Genomic DNA, 23,269 nt, shown 5'->3' with positions numbered 1-23,269 from the left:
TGGCAGTGGGGGATGACCATCTCACCACTGGCCCCACACACATCTTGCCAGCTGCTCTCACAAGAGCTGCCAGCTCCTGGGGGTTCTTGGAGGTTCACCCAGAGTTTCCAGAGCTCAGGAAACTCCCTGCATGCCAAATTCCCTCCCCCTGCTTCGGAACACTCCTGTGTGAGTACCTCAGCAGGGGACAGAAAATCCTCAGAGAAGTTACCCCTTGTGTCCCCACCCAACCAAACCCTTGACACTCAAACACAATACAGCATTTTAAGACAAGCCCCAATATATTCATCCCCTGATTCTTCCTGGGTCATGTCCACAGACTTCCAGTCTCTCCTGTAAGGTGCTCAGTTGATTCAACTCTTGCTTTGAACTGCAGTGTTAAACTGGATGAACTCTTGTCTAAAGTTTAATGGGCTCCCGTAGAGTCAAAGAATCACATTTCTGAGCTGCATTTCATCCTGTACATTTTTTCAGAACATGCAATAATATTAAAGTAATATTAACATGCACCTTAAGCCCTCCCTCTCTTTCCATGTTATGCAGATCTGCTCCCAAGCAGCGCTTCTTCTCAGTCAGAACACACTTGCCTTTGTGCAACTAATTTCTTCCTGTGTGCATCAGTCTGCATTTTTTCAACAAGATCCATTTTTCTCTGCTGTGTCCAGGTTTGGCAGGACGATTTTCATTTGTAAGCCTGTCGTGTAGCGCACCAAAAGTACAATCCCATCTGAAAAATTTAACAAAGATGCTTTCTACTTCACGACTTATTAATGCAAATAGAGTATTGGAGCCAAGACAGCCCTCTATCACAGCAAAAATAATTTGAACAATAAATCTAACTAATTCTTCTTGTGCCAGCTTAGCATTAGAAAGCTGCTTTCTTCAGGTAATAAGGGATAGAAGCCAAAATTAGAGTCATTTAGTCACACACAGGTGGGCTTCTCATCATACAAAGGCCCAGTGGTTTAAAACCATCAAGAAGCAGCATAAGCTCATCACGTGGTAAGTTACTTTTTCCATTTTTCTAAGTACTCTGACAGCATAGAAACAAAACATGATAAAATATATCCCAAAGCAGATCTTGTATGATGGGGAGTCAGTCAGTGTTATATTCATTATTGGACTGAAATTACTTGAAACAGTATGTGCTTTTGAAGAGAGAAAAAGAATAGGAAGAGGAAATGAATGATTCAATATATTATCTCCTCAGGCTGTAATATACAAAGCTGGCAGCTTCAGCTTTACCAGCACTTTAATTTCAAGAGACAAAGGTCTCATTTCTATTATTATTCCACTCACTAAAATTTACATTTTAACCAAGAAAGATCCTCTGTGCCAACTCGTATCAGAAGTGACCAATTTATATCCATTTAAAAAAAAAAAAAAGAGTGAGAAAAAAGTGCTAAGAATAATAGTTGAAATTCTGTCCCAGTTCAAGTCAATGGACTCCATAGTCTCAATTCCAGCAGAATGCACACAGAGGATTTTATATTCTGTGTTAAATAATTAAACCAAATAAATCTACTCTTCTGCTTACTGCAGTTAATCTTCTAATGAATACACAAAGGTAGAGATACAGAAAAATATGTACATATGATGCTTATCTATTTACATGCAGTCTGTGATTATTTTAATAATTATACAGGCCTTAATAACTTTACATTTTTCCCCAAAAGATAAGTTCTTATTGGCTATCTCATATCAACGTATTTTTCTCTAAATATATACAATTATTTCAATAGAACCTCTGGAGGCATAAGGCAAATTTAGTAGGACATTTAGCATTAGTAGCAATATCTGAGAGAATATTTGAGCTTCATCCCTCAGTTTCCCCTATAACTGAAATGTATAAAGTGACATTGCACACAAAATCTCTTCACAATATCGTGGTCTGTAAAATCTTTGTAGTTTTTCTGGGCAGGAAGATATCACAGATTAATATTGACCACTAAATTTAAGACATTTACTTGGTGTCCAAACCCAAAGTATTTCACTGCCCTTTGGAGCATAACACTGAATGTATGCCACAGAAAGCTTCCTACACCAGTGTTCTCTTTACATCACTCACATACTTTAAGTACTGTCACTGGTATGCATCTGCAATTCTCCATGTCCTCAGCAAAAGCCATCATCTGGATGAAGATTTGGCTTTCTAAATCCATAAATCTGCCTCTCATTCAGTTGCAGATGGGATGCAAGCAAAAGGCAAAATCCGGTATTTCAATTGTGGGATGAGAAAAACGTTCCCAAAGCTAGTAGAGGGCTTAAGTGAGTCTGCAAAGCAAGCATAAACTTTTAGGATAGTGCAAAGCTGTACAATGTTTAGGGGAGCTCAAAAAGGCAGAAATCTTTCCTGAACTGAGAAGAGAATAGATGAAACATTTCCTTCCCTACTCCTAACTAAGCATTAGTGCACTTGGTGCAGCCATATAGCCCTGATGACTCCCTTTGGCAGACCTAAAATGCAGGGAGTAAGGCTATTATTTTGGCAGGTGGAAAACCATGCAACCATATATCCTGTAGTGTGGAGAGGGTCCTGCCCAAAACCAGGATTTTGGGTGCATTTTCTGGCTTATACTAAAAGATGAAATTTAAGAAACTGATATTAAGTTGAAACCAGCATTGAAACTTCTTTATACATTGTGGTTTCTTGAACCCTAGTTCCAGGTCTAACTTCTCTGGATCATGCCAATCCAGCCCAATAATTTGGTCTCTTTGGAATTTTTTGTGATGTAATTAATCATTTGGTTCTATCTGTGGCTCAAATACAGCACAGAGTCAGCATGTTATAAACACCTGTGCTGCTAGTGCAGACATCTACTCATTTTCAATCTTGCAGGATCACAGGAGGCTGGCCGAATCAACTTCAATAGAGGTATTGCATTAAAGAAATCGAATAGAACAAAAAACCCTCACTGTTCATCCAAACCAAAATATAATACATCATGTTTACATTTTATGCATTTGTGATAACTAGCCTGAATAATGGACAAGGAAAATGAGCTATGTGCAGTATATTTCTATTGAAGAAGTTTGCATTATTAATAACAAGAAGCCTATCAATACTCTGCATACAAATCTGTTTTGGTTCAGATTACCTTTTACCTTCTTGAGGAGACCTGGGTATTGCTTTAGGACATTTTCTCAGTAGCGCCACAGAAACTGTTAATTATTTCAATGCTCAAAATTACATTTTTAAACTTTATATATAAGTAACATGTTTTCAGATTTACACAGGCAAACTGACATCTGTAGAGGCTACTGATGTTATGTTTGGGGAGAGAGCTATCTTTTGTGTGTGTTTATATGATTGTTAGAACAATCCAGTATGAGATAAAAGCACAAAAATCATGATGACGACGATGATGATGACTACTATTGCCACTGTTTTTATAGACCAAGACTTTAATTAACTTCTGTGTGGGGCTAGGTAGAGCTCAATGTCTTTGAAAGATAAACCCACTTTTATAACAGTCCAGATAAAAAAATTCAGGTTGCTACATCTGAAAGCAATGCTCCCAGTTATACACAGCTTATGACTTAGTTATGGCCTGAATTTTCAAAAGAGTCTAAAAAAGTCATGCTTCTTAATCCCATCACATTTTAATGGATTGGGCAGCCTATATCATTGTGTGCAGGCAAGGTAATACTATGAAGGTCAGAAAAGCAAGAAGTCTAGCTGCCTTCAATGTGATATAAATGTGCTATAACTAATAACTAGGTGAAAGGCACTCACACAATCTTAAAAACTGCTTAGTTGCAAATATGACTAAGCAAGCTATTCAGCAAGGGATACTGGGATCTGACTTAGCCAGAGAAAATGTGTTTCACAGAGAAGAAAGCATTAGTTTAGAAACATAAAAATGCAAAATTCAAAGTTATGTGTCCTAGTGTATGGCCAGAACTAGAAAAGTCAATAATTATTCACTCTGAGCGACGAATGCTTTAGATTTTAAATGAAGTAATTAACTAATCAAAGAATCCAGAACAGCCCCATGATAAAAGGATAATAACCAAAGAATTACCATGTGGTCATTTACAGAAAACCAGTGGAAGCTCTAAGAACAGCAGCTTGCAGTCAACCGACTTGGCTTCCTGGACATCTGGACCTCACACAGGAAACATCTCACCTCTATTTCACAGACCTGTGCTCGCTGTCTCCAGCCTCAAGTGCAGTCTGATACTTCATTGTCCTAGGGTGACAATCTCAGTCTGCCTTTTGGGATTCAGAAGGCAGCCTCATTCTGCTGACTGCCTGCTTAAGCATGTGCTTTGGGGAATGTGCATTCTACACTGATCCAAAGCTTTTGTGAGGACAGGGCACCTTGAGCCTGGTTGACGTGTTTCACAGGGAAACAAAGGAAAGATATGAGTTTAGGTTTAAGGTAAATATCTGTGGGTAGTAATAGAAATTGTCAGATATAAGAGACTGCAAGTGCTAAAACATGCATATAAATATAAATATAAAATATACAGTTACCTTATTAACAGTATGCTGTCTGCCAGTGATGGAGTATTTCACCTGAAATACAGAATCTCAGAGCCCTGCATTTACAGCAACTCTGACTCAGATTGTAAAAAATATTCTGTCTCTTCTTTTAATACACTAGTATAAGTGTCTTGATCTAGTGCAAAACAAATGAAGAATCAATGGCTTGTCTAGAGTGACTGCCCTCTTTGTTATTAAGGCTCCCTGGGTTTTCCACTCCTCCCCTTTATAACACATATTTCTGGCAAGAAATGCTTTTATTTTAACTCCAGCAAACCCATCTCAGCCCATGGTACCTAATACACGTTTTAAAAATCTTTTCTGTTTTTCTAATACCCCATATGGTATTCATCATAAAAGTAATGCGGGATGATGCAGGCAGGGTGGTGATCCTAAGAGCCTTTCTATGGGGGTTTGATTAAGATCAAAGCACTTTGGAGCACATTATCAGAAAGGCTGTAACCACAAAAATAAATTATTTTCCTGGGCAGACCTTAAAGAGCAAGCATCCTTCCTTCACCTTCTCCTAACCTTTATTCTCAGCTATGTCCATCCAGTACTGCTAAGGATGAATTTTCTACAGTACTGTTGGCCCTGCATTACAAATGCTTCCTGTCACCAGTTTACCACCACCTTTCACCACTCCCTTTCCCCTTTCCCTACATATTTATTCCCCATCTTTCTCAAAAGAGAGGGAACTGAGAGAATGAACTAGAACATAAGTCAGCTGCTTCTTTCCTCTTTAGCTCTAGACAAAATGGGTAGGAAAAGCATGATGACAAGGAAAAGCAGTGCATTTTTCAGTGACTACTAATACCCTGCACCACTAAGACATCTTTGTTCTAATAATACCAAGAGCAATTGACCATGAAAATGCTATGCAAATCTTGTACTCAAGGAGAATTCATTGTTTTAGTGAGTAAGTTGTGCACGAAGAGACACAGATTCTGTGAAAGTTATATTAATGTGAGATATGAGTCCAAAGCAAAATAAGAATGCTTAGCGAGCTATGACTTTATTTTCATTGCTTTCCACAATCTAACTCTAGTAAATCTACAGCAGAAAAAAAGCTATTTCAAATTATTAAGTTTTTAAAAAAATTAATATAAGAACATTTGTATCTTTTTTTTTTTTTTGTCCCTTTGTATTTAACTGCCTGTACATATCTCACCAGATCTTCTTTTGTGAAACCCCCTGTATCTATTCTGATATATTTGACTTTGATTAGTCTAAAAGAGGAAACTATGCACTGGCAGGAAATCATGTATTTTGCAAATAAAACCCTACCAATATACATCTACAGAGTGCAGTGCAATTCAATTATAAAGAATTAGATATAAAGTGAAATAGTTATTAAATGGACTCAGCATGTTGTTAGGAAGTTTTTTATTAAAGATATATAGAAAAATTTAATTGATAGACACATTTTAAGCAGACTTGGTCGGGGAGGGGGATAGCTGCAAGGCTCGGGTGCCTCTGTAGGGTCACTGGGCCCTGGAAGAAGATTTGAACCCCAGAACTCATATGACTTTTGCAATAGAAAAATGTTTTCTAAACTTTCAGAAGGCCTTTGTTCTCAATATATACTGTTTGCTCACTCACAGCAAGTGTTATGGTCCTAGGGGGAGAAAAAAAGCAAGGGGCTCAGTGTGAGTCAGATATAATGTCAGGAACAAAGAGACCAATGTCTGCATCAGTCCAGTAACAAGATGAAAAGTCTGCTAGGATTAAACAGCAATCTGCAATCAAGAGCAAAAAAATCAAGAGGCAAAACAGGGGTATATACATTCAGTTTAAACAGCTGTTAACAGTTTTTATTTTCATATAATGTGGCTCCTTGTCAGGCTTCTGCAAACCCAGAGCTGATATTGCTTTTCAGGGCCGTAGCTGTCAAGGGAACTCTTACTGCCAACCTTCATGGTAGCCACAAAGCAGTCACAGATAAAAAGCTTTCTATGAGGATACCAGTTGAAGTAATCTACATTTCTTTGCTTTATTTTCTGTTGCCCATGCTGTATTTTCCTTGGAATGCCTGTCAGTGTGGTTTGAGAGGGAGTGCTCTCTCCAGCCAGGGAACAATACCTCTGAGGCACCCAGCCCTCACAATGCCCTCCAGAGTGGTCCCTCATTCAGCCAAGTTGTCACCCAGAAGCTTCTCTATCTAAAAAGCTGTGAATCACCCCTGCAGCACAAGCCAAATTTCTCCTTATTCATAGAGACACTCAGAATTTCCAACAGTCAAACAGAACAAAGATCTTCCACATTTGCACTTTGATAGCGCTTGACATTTGCAACACAATGGCACCACCCCGCAAAAGACCTGGTCCCTAGAGGATGCCTTTGTATTTATCTCTGTAGATATGCAACTAGCATATCTGCAATATTTCTAAAGTCTACACCCACAGATGTATATTGCTGCCTGACAAATTATAGGACGACTAGAAAACTGTGCAAGACTGAGGTTAAAAAATCTGCAGGAGGCCTATAAAAAGACACCAAGAGCAATCTGAGGAAGCCGAGGAAGTACAACTCCTGCCTCAGAAATTAGGTATTTCAGGGGTGGTAACACCTTCTCTCTCAAAAGATGGGGGAGAAGGAAAGAAAAAGGAAGGAAAACTGCTTTAACACCTGCATCTAGGCATACCATGACAGGGGACAATGGCAGGGTAAATAACACTTAAGAAGTCACCATGGCCATGGTTCCAGACAGAAAAAACACTACCTAATGCCTTTTTCCCACTGTGCCCAAATGACTGAACAGGGGGATCCCCACACGCATCCTCACAGGAATGTTTTAGCCAGGATGTATTTAACAGTCAAACCAGAACTGTATTTGTGTTCTCTATCAATTACTGCAGGAAACCTGACACACATCACTGTCTAAAGGGATATCTTTAATCTCAGCAGGTTCTGAGGGATTCCAGATGGTCCTAGGAAACAAGCAGGTACTCTCTGAAACTGTTTTCTTAACTGTGATTCACAAATAATGAGGTCTGGGTCCTCTTAGAGTAGCTGCCCTTCCTGTTCAGACTCTCTCTTGGTTATTGCTCTCCTCATGCAGCAAGTAGTCCCTGAAGTGCTCTTGCATGCAGCCCTAGATTTCAGGGCTTACCCATAACCTGGATAACCTGCCTCAATACTCAATATATTTTACTTGCAGGTGCTGTTACTAAATAGTTTTCATACACAGGAACAGAAAAGTATTGTGCCTAGTAGTTTGCATCTGTTTTAGGGGTTCAGTGTATGATAGGAAGTACTATATCAGTCCTTCTTATCCTTTGCAGTAGTCCTGGCAGGTAAAAATATCAAACTGTAATAACATTTACATCCCAGGAAAAACAGATTCTTAGAGGAAAGTGCCATATATGTGGGAGATATTATAAGGAGAATACAGGCTGGGGAAGAGATTTGCCTCTGGGATATGAGGAGTAGTGCAGTAAGTTGTGAGTTGACTGAAGGAGCAGGTGAACAGCCCAGCTCCACCTTTAATCTGAATTCAGGGGTCCCAAAAGTCTGTTCTCCTATCCTTGGGCAGAATTAGCAGCTGAAGCATGAACCTGCAAATGTAGGGAAAAGTGTGATGTTTTGCATTTATATATGATGTTTCATATTTACATATGATGTTTAGTATTTACATATGTTGTTTTGTATTTACAAATGTTGTTTCGTATTTACGTACAATGTTTTGTATTTACATATGATACTTCCTTACCAGCACAGGGCCAGGATATGACTAAGAAATTGCTGTGCATCCTTGGATAGTTTGTGAAAGGGGTTTTAACAAGAGATCTCTGAATCCCTCATTGTCCTGCAAAGAAATTGTGAAATGCAGAACAGGTAACTCTCAGCAGTGCTCTCCATACCAGTGTCAAACCAGACAAACAGGCAGGGTCAGATGACCTTGAGTCAGCTGGGGGCACATGTAGAATAAATGTAATTATTACAGCAGGACCACAGCATCCTGGCAACAGAGGATAATTAGTGCACAGCATCAACAACTTAATTCATTCCTAAAGGAGGAAGGAATCATTCCTCTTCTGATTATGGTAATTACCATCCTTCCTGAATGTTCTTGTACTGTTCTAGATACCTCATGTGGCAATAATACCAATTTACCAGCCAATATATTTACATATCATGCTACTACTAAAACTGACTTGTCATCAGCAAATTTTGACACCACCATGGCTTGTCAGCACATCGCTTGGGCTATGGCTTGATGAGAGCTTGGCACAATTTACTTCCAGAAGGCAGCATCTATATGGTGAGCTAAGCTGGGACACCAACAACACCAGAAGTACAACCATCTTGACAGTGTATTACAAACAGTTCAGCATAGTTGTGCCTGGAACCATCCATCATCACCCTGAGATGAGACCCAGCACATGGTGGCATGTGGCAGGCAGCCTTAAGGCAACAAAAAAGCGGGTGAGAATTTCCGTGCAGTGCTACACTGTGGTTCAGTGTCATGGACAGAACACAGAGGTTTATGGCAAGTTGACAAAGGAGCTTTAGCAGCAGGTTTACAGAGTTTGTGAGATGGGGTTGAAGACTGGATAAATCTAGTGCCCCTGCAAGAAATTATATGATCTGAAACCTGCAAGATGAGGGAAATCTTATGTGTTTAACAAAAGTGTTCTGGTAAACTTTACAAATTGGTGTGGGTATAAGCAAACGCTACTTTTTGTTTTTAAATAATATTGTTAGCTGTTTACAAAACCTATGTGTGTTTAGCAAGAAATTCTTTACTAATCTATCTGAAAGTACCTTAAAATATGTGCCCTATAGTCAGGTTTTGTATATAATAGACAGTGTTTATTCTTTGAAATATTTGTTAAAAAAACAAAAAATCTTGTTTGTACTTTGGAGCGGCCCTAAACTGAAAATGAAACACAGAACTGTCACAGCACCTTTCTGACAGCTTCTCTAATAGCATTATAATAGCATAAGAAATCCCAGCCAATTCCAGGCTAAAAAACTGTAGTGTGTGAGCTGTGGAGAGGGTTAACTAAAGGCTGATAGGAAGATGTGAGACAGGAGAAAAGAAAGAAACTCAAGGATTTGCCTGACATTCTGAGGCGCCTTCCTGCAACACAGCATTTGCAAGAGACCATTTGTCTGTGCCTGCAGGAGAAAAGTATTCCTTAAAATTCAGCATCTAGGGCTGTCAGCCTCACTTTTGATGCCTGTAGCTCAACAAGAGACACCCGCCAACCTCCCGGTTCCTGCAGATGGTACCTTCATACACTGTTTTATCTCTAAAGGTCTGCCACTCACAGAAGTTTAGTGACAAAGTCAAAATGCATTCAGCAAAGCAATCTTCTCCAAGTTTTCTCTTCTCCCTATCTTTCTTTCATTTCTTATTCCATAGAAATGCAGTTTCCATTGAATCATCGCTTGCACCAGCCTTGTCTTTGGGAACTAGACTTTGAAATACAACTACAAAATGACAAGTTATCCAAGAGTTCTTGCTATTCAGAGAAGATCCTTGGCAATTAGAACATTATTCAGGGTCCCATAATTGACTTGCAAGAAATGTTAATCTTTCCTACATTCCACCATGCCCAGGATCTTCAGAATATTTTACTATTAGGTAAGGATGACACATAGAATTCTACTTCATTTTTATTGTAACAGTCAATCTCAGGTCCAAATTCTTTGACTGTCTTTTACCTCTTACTATTAAGAGCAAACAAGTTTCCATAATCCCTTTATGCCTTCAAAAATGTATCACTTTCTTCAGGCCTAAGATTTTCTTTTAACAGGCTTAAAAAAAAAAAAAAAAGAAACCACACATACACAAACAAAAAAACCCTGCAAACACAAATGAACTACAAAAAAAGTCAAGAAATTAACTAGATATTGAGAAATTAGAAAGTAATCTGAAAAAGACTTGATGAGGTTCTCAAAATTTATAGAAACAGAAGAATAGTGATTTTTGCATTTTTGAAAATAACAAAAATCATAAATCATTTTCTTGTTACATAAAATGTCCTACTAACCCTGATGTTTGCTTTCTGTGTTTAGAACACAAAATAGGACACATAATATTCTGCAAACTAACTTCTTAGACTCTGTCCTGTGGCTTCCTCTTCATTTTACTGTGCACTTGACCTTATTTGTCTTAGCCATTATGCCAATAGCTTTTCCTAACATCCCCACATTCTTTTGCCCATTTCTGTCATCACTGTTGACACAATTTACATGTGACTCCCAATTTCTCCTTTCCGTCCTCCATTGTCAAGGGGAATGATGTCATAAGCTCGACAGCTGTCCCTTCCCATCTGGAATTCATAAATGGATAATATTTTATTTCCACAAAAATAGTTCAGTGCTGCCTGATTGCTTGGGTTTGTATGAAAGTCAGATGGTTTTGCCTCCACACACATTCCAGCGGCCTCTGATGATTTCCATAATGCCAGCCCCGTTAAATATTTGTCCTCAACCCTCACTGCAGCAAATGTACACTGCAGTGGCCTACCAGCTTCTTGGGGGTTTCTTACTAGGCTGGATGAAGTGCTAACAGCTTGGTTTTGTGGAGGGAAGAGTCTGAAATCTGAATTCTTTGTCTGCTTTTGTATTGAAATGGTGATGGTGGCCATGGGTTTGACTGTGTTTTTGCATTGTGCTTGAGTCTCAGACTTTTGGGAAGGGCACAGCTCTAAAGCAAGGCAGTGATTGCCCAGCCTGTGCCTGGAAAATACTGAGTCTAACTACCTTTTCTTTTTATCCTAAAGTATGCAAAAATCTATTTTTTATGCAGAATCACTTTTTGCTACATTTTATTGCAGTCAACCCTGGTTGAAGGGCAAGGGGGAATGGTATCAACAGTTTGGGAATATTTCAGATTTACAATCTCTCCCTACAATGATTTACATCACTTGCAATTCCTACAGCAGAGTAGAAAGCAGGCTAAAAATCTGTACATAAAAATGTAACATCTTTGAGACTACCAGTGATTCTGAAGACCACATGCAAGAACAAGAACAAAGTTGGCTTTTTTGACACCCTGATGCATTTTAGAGCTTTCTTTTACTGGTGGGAACATGCAGCTCTCAAAAGCACCATGGAAAAAATGGCATTGTTTGCTAACATGCCACAGCCTCAGTAAACAGGGCAAAATCCAACAAGCCCTGAGACTGTATCAGACCACATCAGTCTCCTGAATGAATGGCAGCCCTTCCAAAACACAGACAAATCCAGGTGGTAGAGAAAGGTGAGAAAAATCTTATGCTGTCATTGGCTTTTGCTGCCACATAATTCAAAAACAAAGCTTCCACACAGAAAGTTGCAATGCACTGAAATAAAGCTCATAGTTTTCATAAATAAATAAATAAATAAATAAATAAGAATTATGAGACAAGTGAAACCTGAAATAAGACCCCAGAGAAATACAGTGAATAGCACAAATATAATTTAAACAGATGAGGAATCACTTTCATTTTTAAAAGCTATGTTAAATCACAGCCTGAGTTATTATGTGAATTGGGTTGAAATGTACTCCATATTTTGGAAGGCTTTGAAAGAACTTAGACACAGTTCATAAGCTGCCTCACTTAGGTGTTAAAAATTGTTCTTCCACATCTGTGCTTCTCCCAAAGGAAACAACAAAGTCAATGGTTTTCTTGTACTTCTTTTTCCCAAATGATTGAAACAACAGAGCAGGATGTTAATGGATAAGCACTAACTCTTTTTTTATCTCCCTAAATGAGCAGCTAAATTTGGTATAAAATGACCTATCCCTTTTCTCTGTGTTTATAATGCTTGTTTATAAAATGATGCCAAATTTTCTGCCCTTGAGCAACACTATTTTCATGCAAGTAAGAAAAAAATCTTACACAGCAGCAGTGGAAGATTCCACAGAGGTCTCCACCAAAATGCTATAATATTGACATAAAGGAACAATTTACATGGATAGAGGCATAATATGTTCTCCAGACCAGCTGCAGTTACATTTTTGTTTTCTGTTATGAGGTCTTTCTGCCAATCATCAAGCTAATTTCAACATTTCTGAAAATATCAGATTGTAACAAGCTGAAGTTACTTCTGGCTTAACAGAATTAATAGCTGCAGCTGAGGCCATATCTAGATGAGGTTAATAGCTTCTGTACTCAAAAGTTTCACTGCCACTCTAGATAACCTGATTTAAAATAAAACTTTGCACCCAGTATTCCTTTGCACTCCAGGGGATATATGGCACGGATGTCCTGAATGATAGTTCTCACATCTTAATGCCCCCTTATGTTTTGTAGCCCAGATTCAAGCAAGGAGAAGATGGAAAAGGATTTCAAATTCCTGGGAAAGCTCACTTCTCTCACTGATGGGTCAAGAGGATTTTCACTCTGCCTCCATGGGGGAAATGAGAAAGAGAATTCTTCTCTCTTTCGAACTATTTAAAGAAAAATAGAAAATATTAATTTTTATTAGGATATTATACCATTTTAACATTTAAATTTATTTTATTATTTGCAATAACAGTAAGGCTTTTGACTATGTCTGTATATATATGTCCATGTACACACAATCCACATACATAAAATGGACTTCAGCCAAACATATTTCAGGATATTGAGGAAATGTCACATTACTCCATAACATAAACAGACATGAATGTATGTAATAAAAGCTTGTATGTTCAAAAGGTACAAATTATTCTTCTACAATCACTCTCCCTTCAAACATCTGACCACCTAAACTTTTCAGTCTCTTCTTCAGAACACAGCCTGAAAGCAGCACAGGGACTCCCAAGCAGATGGCACAAGTATTCCAGAAGAGGATACTCTGCTTTTTTCAAAAAATTAATAACATGCTGAGCTTTATTTTATTATCACAAGAGAATTAAATATTTCCATTTCAAGCAGCTGCTTCACCTTCTCTTTTTGCAGTCCTTTCTCGGTGTTGGCATGAGCTACCCACCCAACCAGTTAAACACCAGATACAATACTTTATGCAAGTGCTAAGGCAACTAATTAAATGTGATGAAAGCAATCAGTTTGTAAGTGTGAGAATGTTCTCTTTTTTTCTCTTTTTTCCCTTTCTGAATATAGATATAAAGTTACCAACCCTTGGTGGTAGCAAACCACTCAAACATTACACTAATGTATAAATTAAACAAGCTGTGAGCTGTAGATTAAAAATTTCAAGTGCCAATTCCAAGCCAATACCACAGACCAGCCAATTTTCTATTTCTGGCATAAAAGCTTACTATTTCCTCTTAAACATTTATTACATGGTTTGAAATCAGTGCTATGTAGAGGTTAAACATTTTCACTTGAACGCAATGCCTTCAAGATCAAATTATGTTAATTTAACACAAAAAGTTAGCCATTGAAAAGGAGCAATATAACCTAATAATTTTTTAAGTTTAGGACTGGATTTTCAAACTCTGTATTTGAAATGCATTATTAAGTGTGGAACTTTGTTCAGCATTTATGTAACTGTAAGGACTTTCTTAGGAGCCTCTATTGTTTCAATCAGGAAATATTGTATAATCTTTCTTTATGAATTTGAAAATACTTTCAACTTTTGCCAAAAAAAAAAGTATTCATTTTATCAGTAACTTGTCCAAATCACCATGGTTGGATATTTTTTGATTCAAAAGATAAAAGAATTATGATTACAGTTTTTTTTTTCAAAATTTAGGTTTAAATAACAATGGAAAAACATTATGAGATTCAATTCACCATAGCTCTTGTATAAAACAGGCTACTCTTTCCATTTGTTTCATTCTCAGTTTCAAAAAAATCCATCATCAGAACAAAGAAAGTCCAAGCTGATTGCACTAATTGATTTCCTTGGAGCAAGTGATTGCATAGCACAGCGAGCTGCAAAGTAAAGAATCAAGAAAAAAAGAATACCAAAACCATGTGCCTTAGTTGCAAAAGCTGATTTGTGGAAGCAACTTTCCAAGTCTTTTGTTGCTCTGTAACATTCCAGGCATATCAGGAAAATCCAGCAGCTGTGCTGCCTGATGATTTTTTGCTAGTTCAACACATCCTGATGTGTGCTTGTGACTGTGATGGAACATTGGAACGTCAGAAAAACATTGCTCCAGGAAATGTTGCTGAGTGAATACTGCAGTAAAAAAAAAAACAGCAGGGGGACAGATGGAATGAAAATCGTGAAAATGTTAAAAAGTGGCAGCAGTTTAGCACATTCCTATAAAGGTCAGATCACCATGGGGCAGGTGCTAATTCTAATTCACGTGTGTGTTTGTTAGGTACACGTTTAGTCTGACCTTGCATCACGAGATGCAGTGAGAAAACTCAGACCATGGACTATTTAATAAATCTGCTGCAGTTTGGTAAAGACTTCCCATTGGATAGGTCTCATCCTTAATGTCCAAGCTCTTTTCCTTTAGGGAATTACAAAGAGCTTTCAAAATCACTTCTCTTTATTTAATCTAAGTGATTCTATGCTGTTGACTAAAGCTGTAAAATACAGTTTTGCAGTTACATAACACAATAAATGAACACTATAGTATGATTAGAGAAAGAAAATGCCCCTTTGCTGAAGGACTGTGCATTTTTAAGAGACTTGGGCTTTCCCAGTCTCTTAAAAAAATGAAGAATGGAAACAGGAACTGTTGCAGGACACTTCCAAGCTCACTCCAAAGAAGAGCTACAGCACTGCTTCTGGACTACCTAGACCTTTGGACACAATTATTTAAATCTTTTACCATCAAAAGTATTCTGCAATTTTACAGTTTTATTTTGGAAGAAAACAATTGCCCTCATGCCAATTAATTACATTTTTCATGAGGTGTCACTGGGAGCCTTCCACTGCCAGGTTAGAAAATCTAATGATGACAAGAACTTCTTTGGTCATCCAAGAAATGTCAAAGCCAGACAGGATGTATCTTAAGCACCAAAATACAATATTACACATTTGATTTAGCAAAATTTAGTGCATGTACCTAATTCTTGCATGTGTCTTTTATTCTATATCAAATGTCTTTTAACACTCTAAGATCCAAAATTTAAGGTTCAACCTATGTGTAAAGATTCCATTAAAAATCTCTTGTGGCACTGGACAATAACTGAAATGATCAGAACCATGTAATTTTCATTTAGTTGCCTGTAGATAAATTTCATATATATATATGTGTGTGTGTGTGCTAAAAAAAAGTAAAAGGTATTTTTTTTAATGAAACTTATCTTTTTGGACCCTCTTCAGTGCTCTGGACATGACTATTCCTACAAGTCAAAATTGCTTTTCCAGAGAAAATTCCTAGGATCTTTCTGTCCTGGACACTTTCTCATAATCCTAGATAAAGAGTAAATTAAAGGGCAGATAAGGACTTTTCCTATGTTGTATACAAACCCATCCCACCTAGATGCAGGCATACAGCAGAGTTGGGAATGAGGGATACTTCCTGCTGTAGGCTTTCTTTATGGTCAGCATAAAGCAATTTCTCCAGAGAGCAAGTTCTCTTACCTAAGATCAGATTCATGCCTGAAGTGTCAGCTGCTCTTCCTTAGCAGTCAGGGAGATAAGACAGACATGTCTACAATATGCTTAAAATTAAGTGGGATAAATCTAGTGACTAAAATCACAGTGTCCAAAATAACAGAAAACAGATTTTTTAATAACGTTCTAGCTTTCTGACTGACAGAAATAAGCATCCAAAATTAACAGGTATGAGACCAAAATTGAAGCTTTTTTTTCACTGAGTAAATGTAAATTTGTAAAATTGATACAACTGAGTAATACAATTTCAGACACTTCTCCGAAGAGTATCTTCAAAGAAACCATTTTTTGTTTATTATTGGGGGGAATCAAAGATTTAAGTCCTGTTAAGAGTGATAGAATTTGCAGCCACATTCATATTAATTTAGTTTCATGTCTTTAAAAAGAAAGAGATCAAAACACTTGAAATCCTAGTAGCTTGTCAGAAAAATGTACCATTGGCTGGGTCACATCTCCTGCTATCATTAAGCAGAATGTCATAGGCAGAACACTTTGAAACAGTAATAAACCTTTCCTGCAAAGCCTAGAAAACTGAGAAGAGAAAAAAAAGATGTTTCAGGACAAATGAGAATTCAAGATTATAATGGACCTAATTCTCTCACATATAATTTACCAAAATTCTCATCACAGCATTACTAATTCAAAGGCTTTGTAAATAACTTGACATCTGAAAAAGATGAACAACAAGAGGAAAATGGCCTTTTCACTTTAATGCTCAATGAAGTAATTACAGTTGAGAATAAGAAGATGAGTTCTCACTGGCAGATAAGGCAAATAATTACGGTGAGTAAGATAGGTTGAAAGAGGGTCACTGAAACAAAGGGCAGGAAATTGCAGAAACATACAAATTCAAATTTGAAGTTCAATGAGGAAGAAGATACAATGTATTCATTTGGAAAATTATTCCAGTAATGTTTTGAGTATCTGTAGTTAAAATATTTTCATTTAAAAAAAAAAGAGTGATTTTAGCATATCTTCAATGAAATGGAACACCCAATACAAGAACCTGCTACACTATTGAGAGCACACTGTTGTTGGATTTTGACTCAGTAGAAATAAACAAGGTCTAGAGGTAACATCAATAAGAAGCTTTTCTAATAATTTTTCTCTTCCAGACTAGTTGTCTAGCAGAAATTGCAATGTGGAACAAAAATGGTATCATTAAAAACTTTACCTTTTTCAAAGATCAGGATAATGCAATAGCACTGCGGGGTTTTAAGACCTGGGAGCTCGTCCAAAATTCACTGAGTCAAAAGAAATGTCTTAATTTACAACATTTGGTATAATTCAGTCCCTGCCTGTTCTAATAGCAAGATTCTGAAGTACTTGGATTGCTTTCCTGCAGATCAGTAGATCTGATTAACCATTGTTCCCCACTAAATCTGAGCATTGATTAAATTTCTCCACTCCCAACATGAAGACATTGTGTAGAGTCTATGGTTCCACAGAAAACAAAGCCAAAGGGAACAATTAGGCCACCTAACCTGATTTCAGGTCTCTCTGAGAAATGTATATTTCATATCAATAGCCTACATATTTAATTGTAATGAATGTTTCTCAAAAATCTAAGAAATATGACAGCGTAGGGATCAAGGTGGACAAGGTCCCCATGAAAGAAGAAAACTAATCATGTGTCAACCAAAAGGATATATCTGCAGGTGAAGAAGAAAGTGAAAAGCAAAAAGGCCCTTTCAGAATAATTTAGAACGAATTTCCTTCTCAACTACACATCTCAAAACAAATATGACTCTGAGTGTGTGAGAAAATAAACCACTGAGACACCTGTGAGAATTCTCTGTACCAAATCAGCGACCTAACCAATACCCAGCTGCTGCTTATTTCTATTACTTCTGAGGGAAAAAAAAAAAAGACTAAAAACTTGGCAGCAGGGGAAAAATTCCTCCTTGACTCTTACAGATAATCACGTAAAGTCCAAAAGCCATTAGCTTTGATTGTAATCATTGGCTTAATACAATTCTGCACAGGCCTAGAATTGAAGCCTGATCAGGGAATGCAAATCCTTCTCCCAGCTGTCATTCACCCAGGCCAAAGAACTTCTTCAAACAGCCTGAGCAAAACATATTTTTCAGAATGCCAGTTAATTTTGCCATAGAAACACCTAAGGTTTCTTCCCTTCTACCAATTTATCAGACCTCTCACGTCACAGTCTAGATAATGAATTATGTTAAATAGCTGTCTAGGAAGAGGCTGTATTCTGGGGCAGTTCCAATGAAAACAACTCCTCATATTTTCCTGAGAGCTACTGCATTGATAGATTTCAGTGAAACAGATTTTAACTGAGGTCCTTTTCACCCTTAGTACTACCTCATAATGTGAGCTTTTGAGTCAAAATGTCATGAGCTTTATTCAAGTGCCTTTGTTAAAAGATATTTCAGGTAAGATTGAAGACAATTCAAAACATTAACAAGAGTACCTCTGTATCTTCATGTAGAGTCACGTTGGCAGCCTTTTTGTATAAATGGCTGCAAGAGATGTTTATAAAGGGGATATCTCCAACATCCTATATTCCTCCAATATCCTACATAAAACAGTTAGGCTTTACTTTTAAAGCTGTCCTACTTGGGCAAATAGTTCCCTGACCACCTGGGGTAATGAAGCCTGATGAGAAGCAAGCAGGGCTGCAAGAGAGCAAGGTGGTCAGGTGAGTACAGGAGTGGGACAAAAATTCAGCTTAACATCATGTAGCAGATAGCAAGAGTAAAACCTAGTTAGCAGAACTGTGAAGATAGAACTCAAACCAAATTTGCATTTTAGTAAGAATGGACAAATTTTAACCAAAGTTTTGTTTAGGCAGAAGTGAATGAAATAATATCATGAGCTGGACAACCTCCTGGTTGTCCAGAACAGAAGGGAATTTGAATAACTTTAGTGCATTCAAGAAAACAGCCAAACATTGCAGCAACCTGTTGATAGTCAAGAAGGGCAGCCATGTTCAGAATAAGCAGGTTATGAGCACTAACAACAGTGAAATAGCCATTTTCTGACAGCAAATTGGAAAACCTCAGTGGATATCAACGGAAAGATATTTTTCCACTGTCATAAAGAATATTGGAGGAGGACTTAGGAACCAGAGAGACTATGAGTGGCTCTGTGTCCCTGGGGTGGAGATTTGGACTATTATTGCAGCTCCAGGAGGAGACAGGGATCTGAAAAGACCATAAAGGACCTGCAATCCTGCTCCAGGATGTCACACAGCAGAGCTGGAATCACTACATTAACCCCTCTGGCATTTCACCTGGACCATACCACCTCTTCTACATCACAGAGGAGTTGTTTAATTATTGAAATTGATTATCTCTATGATTAAAGTGGTTTTGTATCCAAATTTAACCACATAATGTCAGTTGAAGTGATGTAGTATGAACTCAGCTCTTATAAACATAGGAGAGCTCTCACAAAAAACAGATGTTAATAGGAAATCTCAGCGCTTGTTTTTTGCCATGTTTAGAGCATCCCTCTTTCTTACAGCAAAATTTGTTCCTTCCTACAATAAATGTCTAAAATAGATAACACAGATCACTATATACAGTGATTATTCACTTCCACTGCCTATGAAGTGAGCCTGGGATATTTAGTTGAAAGGGACATATCCACACTTTCAGCCATCCAAAGTTACATGAGATTAATCTCAGCCTTACTGTCGTTGAGATTTCTTTGCACACAGGTGTAGTTGAAATTGTCCAGTAAGCCCAATTTAATACCTGCACACATACACAGCATGAACGCATGGGCATTGATTTCTTAGGAAGCCAGGTTAAAAATAGGAGGCAATAAATCAGTGCTGAACTGTGTTCATTTCTTATCCTGTGTCCCATTATTTCTTTGTGGTCTCTGAGGCTGCTTGGGCTAGAAAGTCACAGAATTGAAACATTATCCTGGATATTGTTGAATGTTATATTATTTAAAGATAATTATGAAAATATTTGGAACCTACATCATTTGTTTTCGTATGAGGAATGCTTACATGATGACAGCTTAGGTTGAACAGACTATACTACATTGTACTTAATACAAACAAAATGTTTTGTTTGTATTTAATAACAAAATACAGCTATAATTCTGAATATATTTGAGTTCTTGTGTCTTCAAAGATACTTGCTCGTTCATAGATGCAATTCATACTTTCAGTCTCTTATTTGGGAAAAGTCTCAAAAAACATAATTGACACGATTTTAGTAATTAGTGGGAAGTAGGTGGAATTATACCTACTGCAAGGTTAGTCCATACTGCAAATATGCTAAAAAAATTTTAGTGTAAATGAGAATCTAATCTGAAGTGCTTATTTTTCTTTTTTTTTTTTTTATGGAGTTCTTCAAGGACATTTTTTTTCTGGCATTTAAAACTCTTACTAATGTTAGATTTCCCAGAATAGTGAGCTTTATCTCTTCAGGAAGCTGAAAACCTATGACCTCTTCTTGAATAATTTCCCAGGTGGTAGGATTTAATTTTTAATTATTTCTAAGTTTATTCTGGCATTTTCATGTCACCTGCAACAAAGCATCTTTTACTTTCTCTCTTCTTTCTAGTTTGTCACCAGCCAATTTCATTACTAGGGTTAAAATCAGCAGTTGCCAGAGCTTTGCCTCACCCAACACAGACAAAGAAAAATGTCTGAATAGAAGTCTTCAGAGACAGGCACCTCCAGAAGGTGATTCATCTGCCCTATCTTAGATACCTCTCTTAGGGAAAGATGAATAGACTTTTGACTAGGATTCTGTCAGTGAGAAGTTTCATATAAATATCTTTCAGAAGTGTTTTTAACAGAATATTTTTTATCTAAGGAATATAAATTGCTTCTATTCCTCCCAGCTGATGTATCTGGCTGGCTATGAAAAGTGAGTTTGCTTATCTTACTCTAGCAACACCGTATTCAAAAGTTACTACCACCATTGGATCATATTCCTCATTAGCACTCCATGGGGAAAAAAAAAAAAAAAAGAATGAAAGAATAAACATCCTACCATCATTTTATGCTCTTTCCATGTCAACAATGAAGGAGTTTGAATGGATAATTATAGGAAATTACTACTGTGTGAAATATGTGTCTTAACTTTAGTCATCTTAAAAAAGGGATCTGCTCAAAACTATCTACCCAAGCTGTATGCTCACTGAAGGCTGACTCGAGGACCAGCTTTCCTGGCTTGAGGTACCTATTTTAATGAGCCATCTTATGCAGGGAGTGGCCTAGACTTACAATATTAAACTGGTTTCAAATAATTAAAGTTAATTCAAAGTAGACCCCTGCAAAATTTACTACTCATTCTATGGATTTATTGAGATCCAAACAACTGTTACATCCTGAAAATATTAAAGTTATGGGAACATGATAATAGAATCAGTGAAATGGATGTTGACATCTGGGGTACCTTGCTGAGGTTAACTACTGAGCCTCTGAATTAGGGAACAGGACTTGGCAGATTTGCTGCAAGCTTGGCAGGAGACTTGCCAGGTGTCTCTTCTCCAGCTCTCACATCCTCCTACTTGTTCCACTTTAGAGGCAAAATCCTTCTCTTAGAAACACACACACAAAAGATCTCCCTACCATTTCATGAACTTTTAACTCCAATGATTTATATTGACATATCTGGCTCCTAAAGAGCTGGCAATTGTTTAAAATGAGGAACAAAGTCTGTGTAATTGTAAGACTATCTACTGACCCCAGCAGTCAGAGCATTTATGAGAAAATAAACCACTGAGAGAGAGGAAGGAAAAAGGAGAAATTAAACAGTGGCCCCTGAGGTCAGGTCCAGTCTTTGTGTGGGCTTGCTGTGCTAATGGGCATGTTCAGCTGTGGAGACCGAGGGTAAGTGTTCCCACACTTCCACCACCCAGCACAGGCTCAGCAGATGTCCTGTGCATCTCCCCAGAGAGCTTGACCCAAAAAGGATAAGCAAGAACAAACAGCAGCTCTTAGCTAATTTTCACTGGGTGTAGCTCTGGGGGTCTCCCTGGGGGCATTGCTTCTGCTTTATGTTAAGGTCTGTATTCAGAACAAATACCCCCTTACAGGGGCAGCAGGTGCTTCTCATCCGGTGCAGGGAGCAGACCACAAAGGGACCACCTGGCCAGAGGCAGTGGCAGGGACTGGCAATGCACAAGGGCTTTTGCTCTTTCTTTTCCCTGCCTATAGTTAGGGTCCACAGTTTGGGACTAGTGCTGCCCAAGGGGCTCATCGTTTATGGTCAGGAGCCAAGCCTAGGAAAAGGGTGGGGAGTCTCTGTGATGGTTGAAAGCAGCAGGACTTTCAGCAGGAAAAGAGCTGTTTCCCAGCTTATTTGTTCACAGTGATAGAGAACACAGCTAACAGTTTACAGAAATTCCCAGAATGCAAACCCACTTTATCTCACAGAACCTAAAGGGCCATTCCTCATAATAATGTGTCTCAGATTTCTTTCCATATTATCTCATGAGGATCTCCTGAAAATGTCTTAACACGGCATGAGAGAGTGTAACATATTATGGTGTGACACTTCTGAGTAAAGTGGAATATATAAAAATTATTTAAAATACCATCTCTGCTACCAGAAAGACCTTGAAGCATCAACCTTCATTCCTGATCTGTGCATAACTGCCAACCACAAATGAAATTTAATCAACTTCATAACTTCTTCAGTTTCCTTCCACAGAGACAACCCAAAGCATAAACATAAAGTACCTCCTCCTGCTTTTTCTCCTCGAGGGTATCTTTACATGTGAGCAGACATTACATGCTCAGCTCCATGAAAAGTATTAGAATTAGATTTCTACAATATTTTTTATGGCTGAATCTGCCTTTGCATTTTGAAAGGTCCTGTTCTTTTCTTTTTTCAGCAATAGAGGCTTTTTGTGTTGGCTGTGTTAATCTAATTTAACTCCCATCATAGTCACTGCTCCATAGTGACAATCGATGTCTAACTGAAGGCAATGATTTCTAATTCATTACATGTGTTCTTTTAACTTGTGTATATGTATTGCTAACTTTGCTTTTCAACTGTTTCTCAACAGCAAAAATTAAATCATCAGTGCTAGATGCATAAAATGTTTTTATATGGTTCTACATTTCAGATTAATTTGCAAGTCAGAAGTTTCCAGTACATTGTGCTAAACAACACTATGTATTTATCTTGACAAATGATGCAGGAAAAACTAATAGCAATGATGCATATAGAAAGCTTTTCATCCAAAGATCCTGGGACACACAACAAGCTTTACATGCTGATTATAGTGTGGTATAATATATACTTGGTATTGTTCAAGCTTTTCATTGGCTTTAGAGGATATAAATGCAAATAGAAAGTTATGCACAGATAA

This window comes from Lonchura striata, chromosome 3, assembly GCF_050655825.1.
Source record: "Lonchura striata isolate lonStrDom1 chromosome 3, ASM5065582v1, whole genome shotgun sequence".
Lineage (NCBI taxonomy): Eukaryota > Metazoa > Chordata > Aves > Passeriformes > Estrildidae > Lonchura > Lonchura striata.
The sequence above is the reverse complement of the archived record's forward strand: the minus strand, read 5'-3'. Positions refer to the sequence as shown.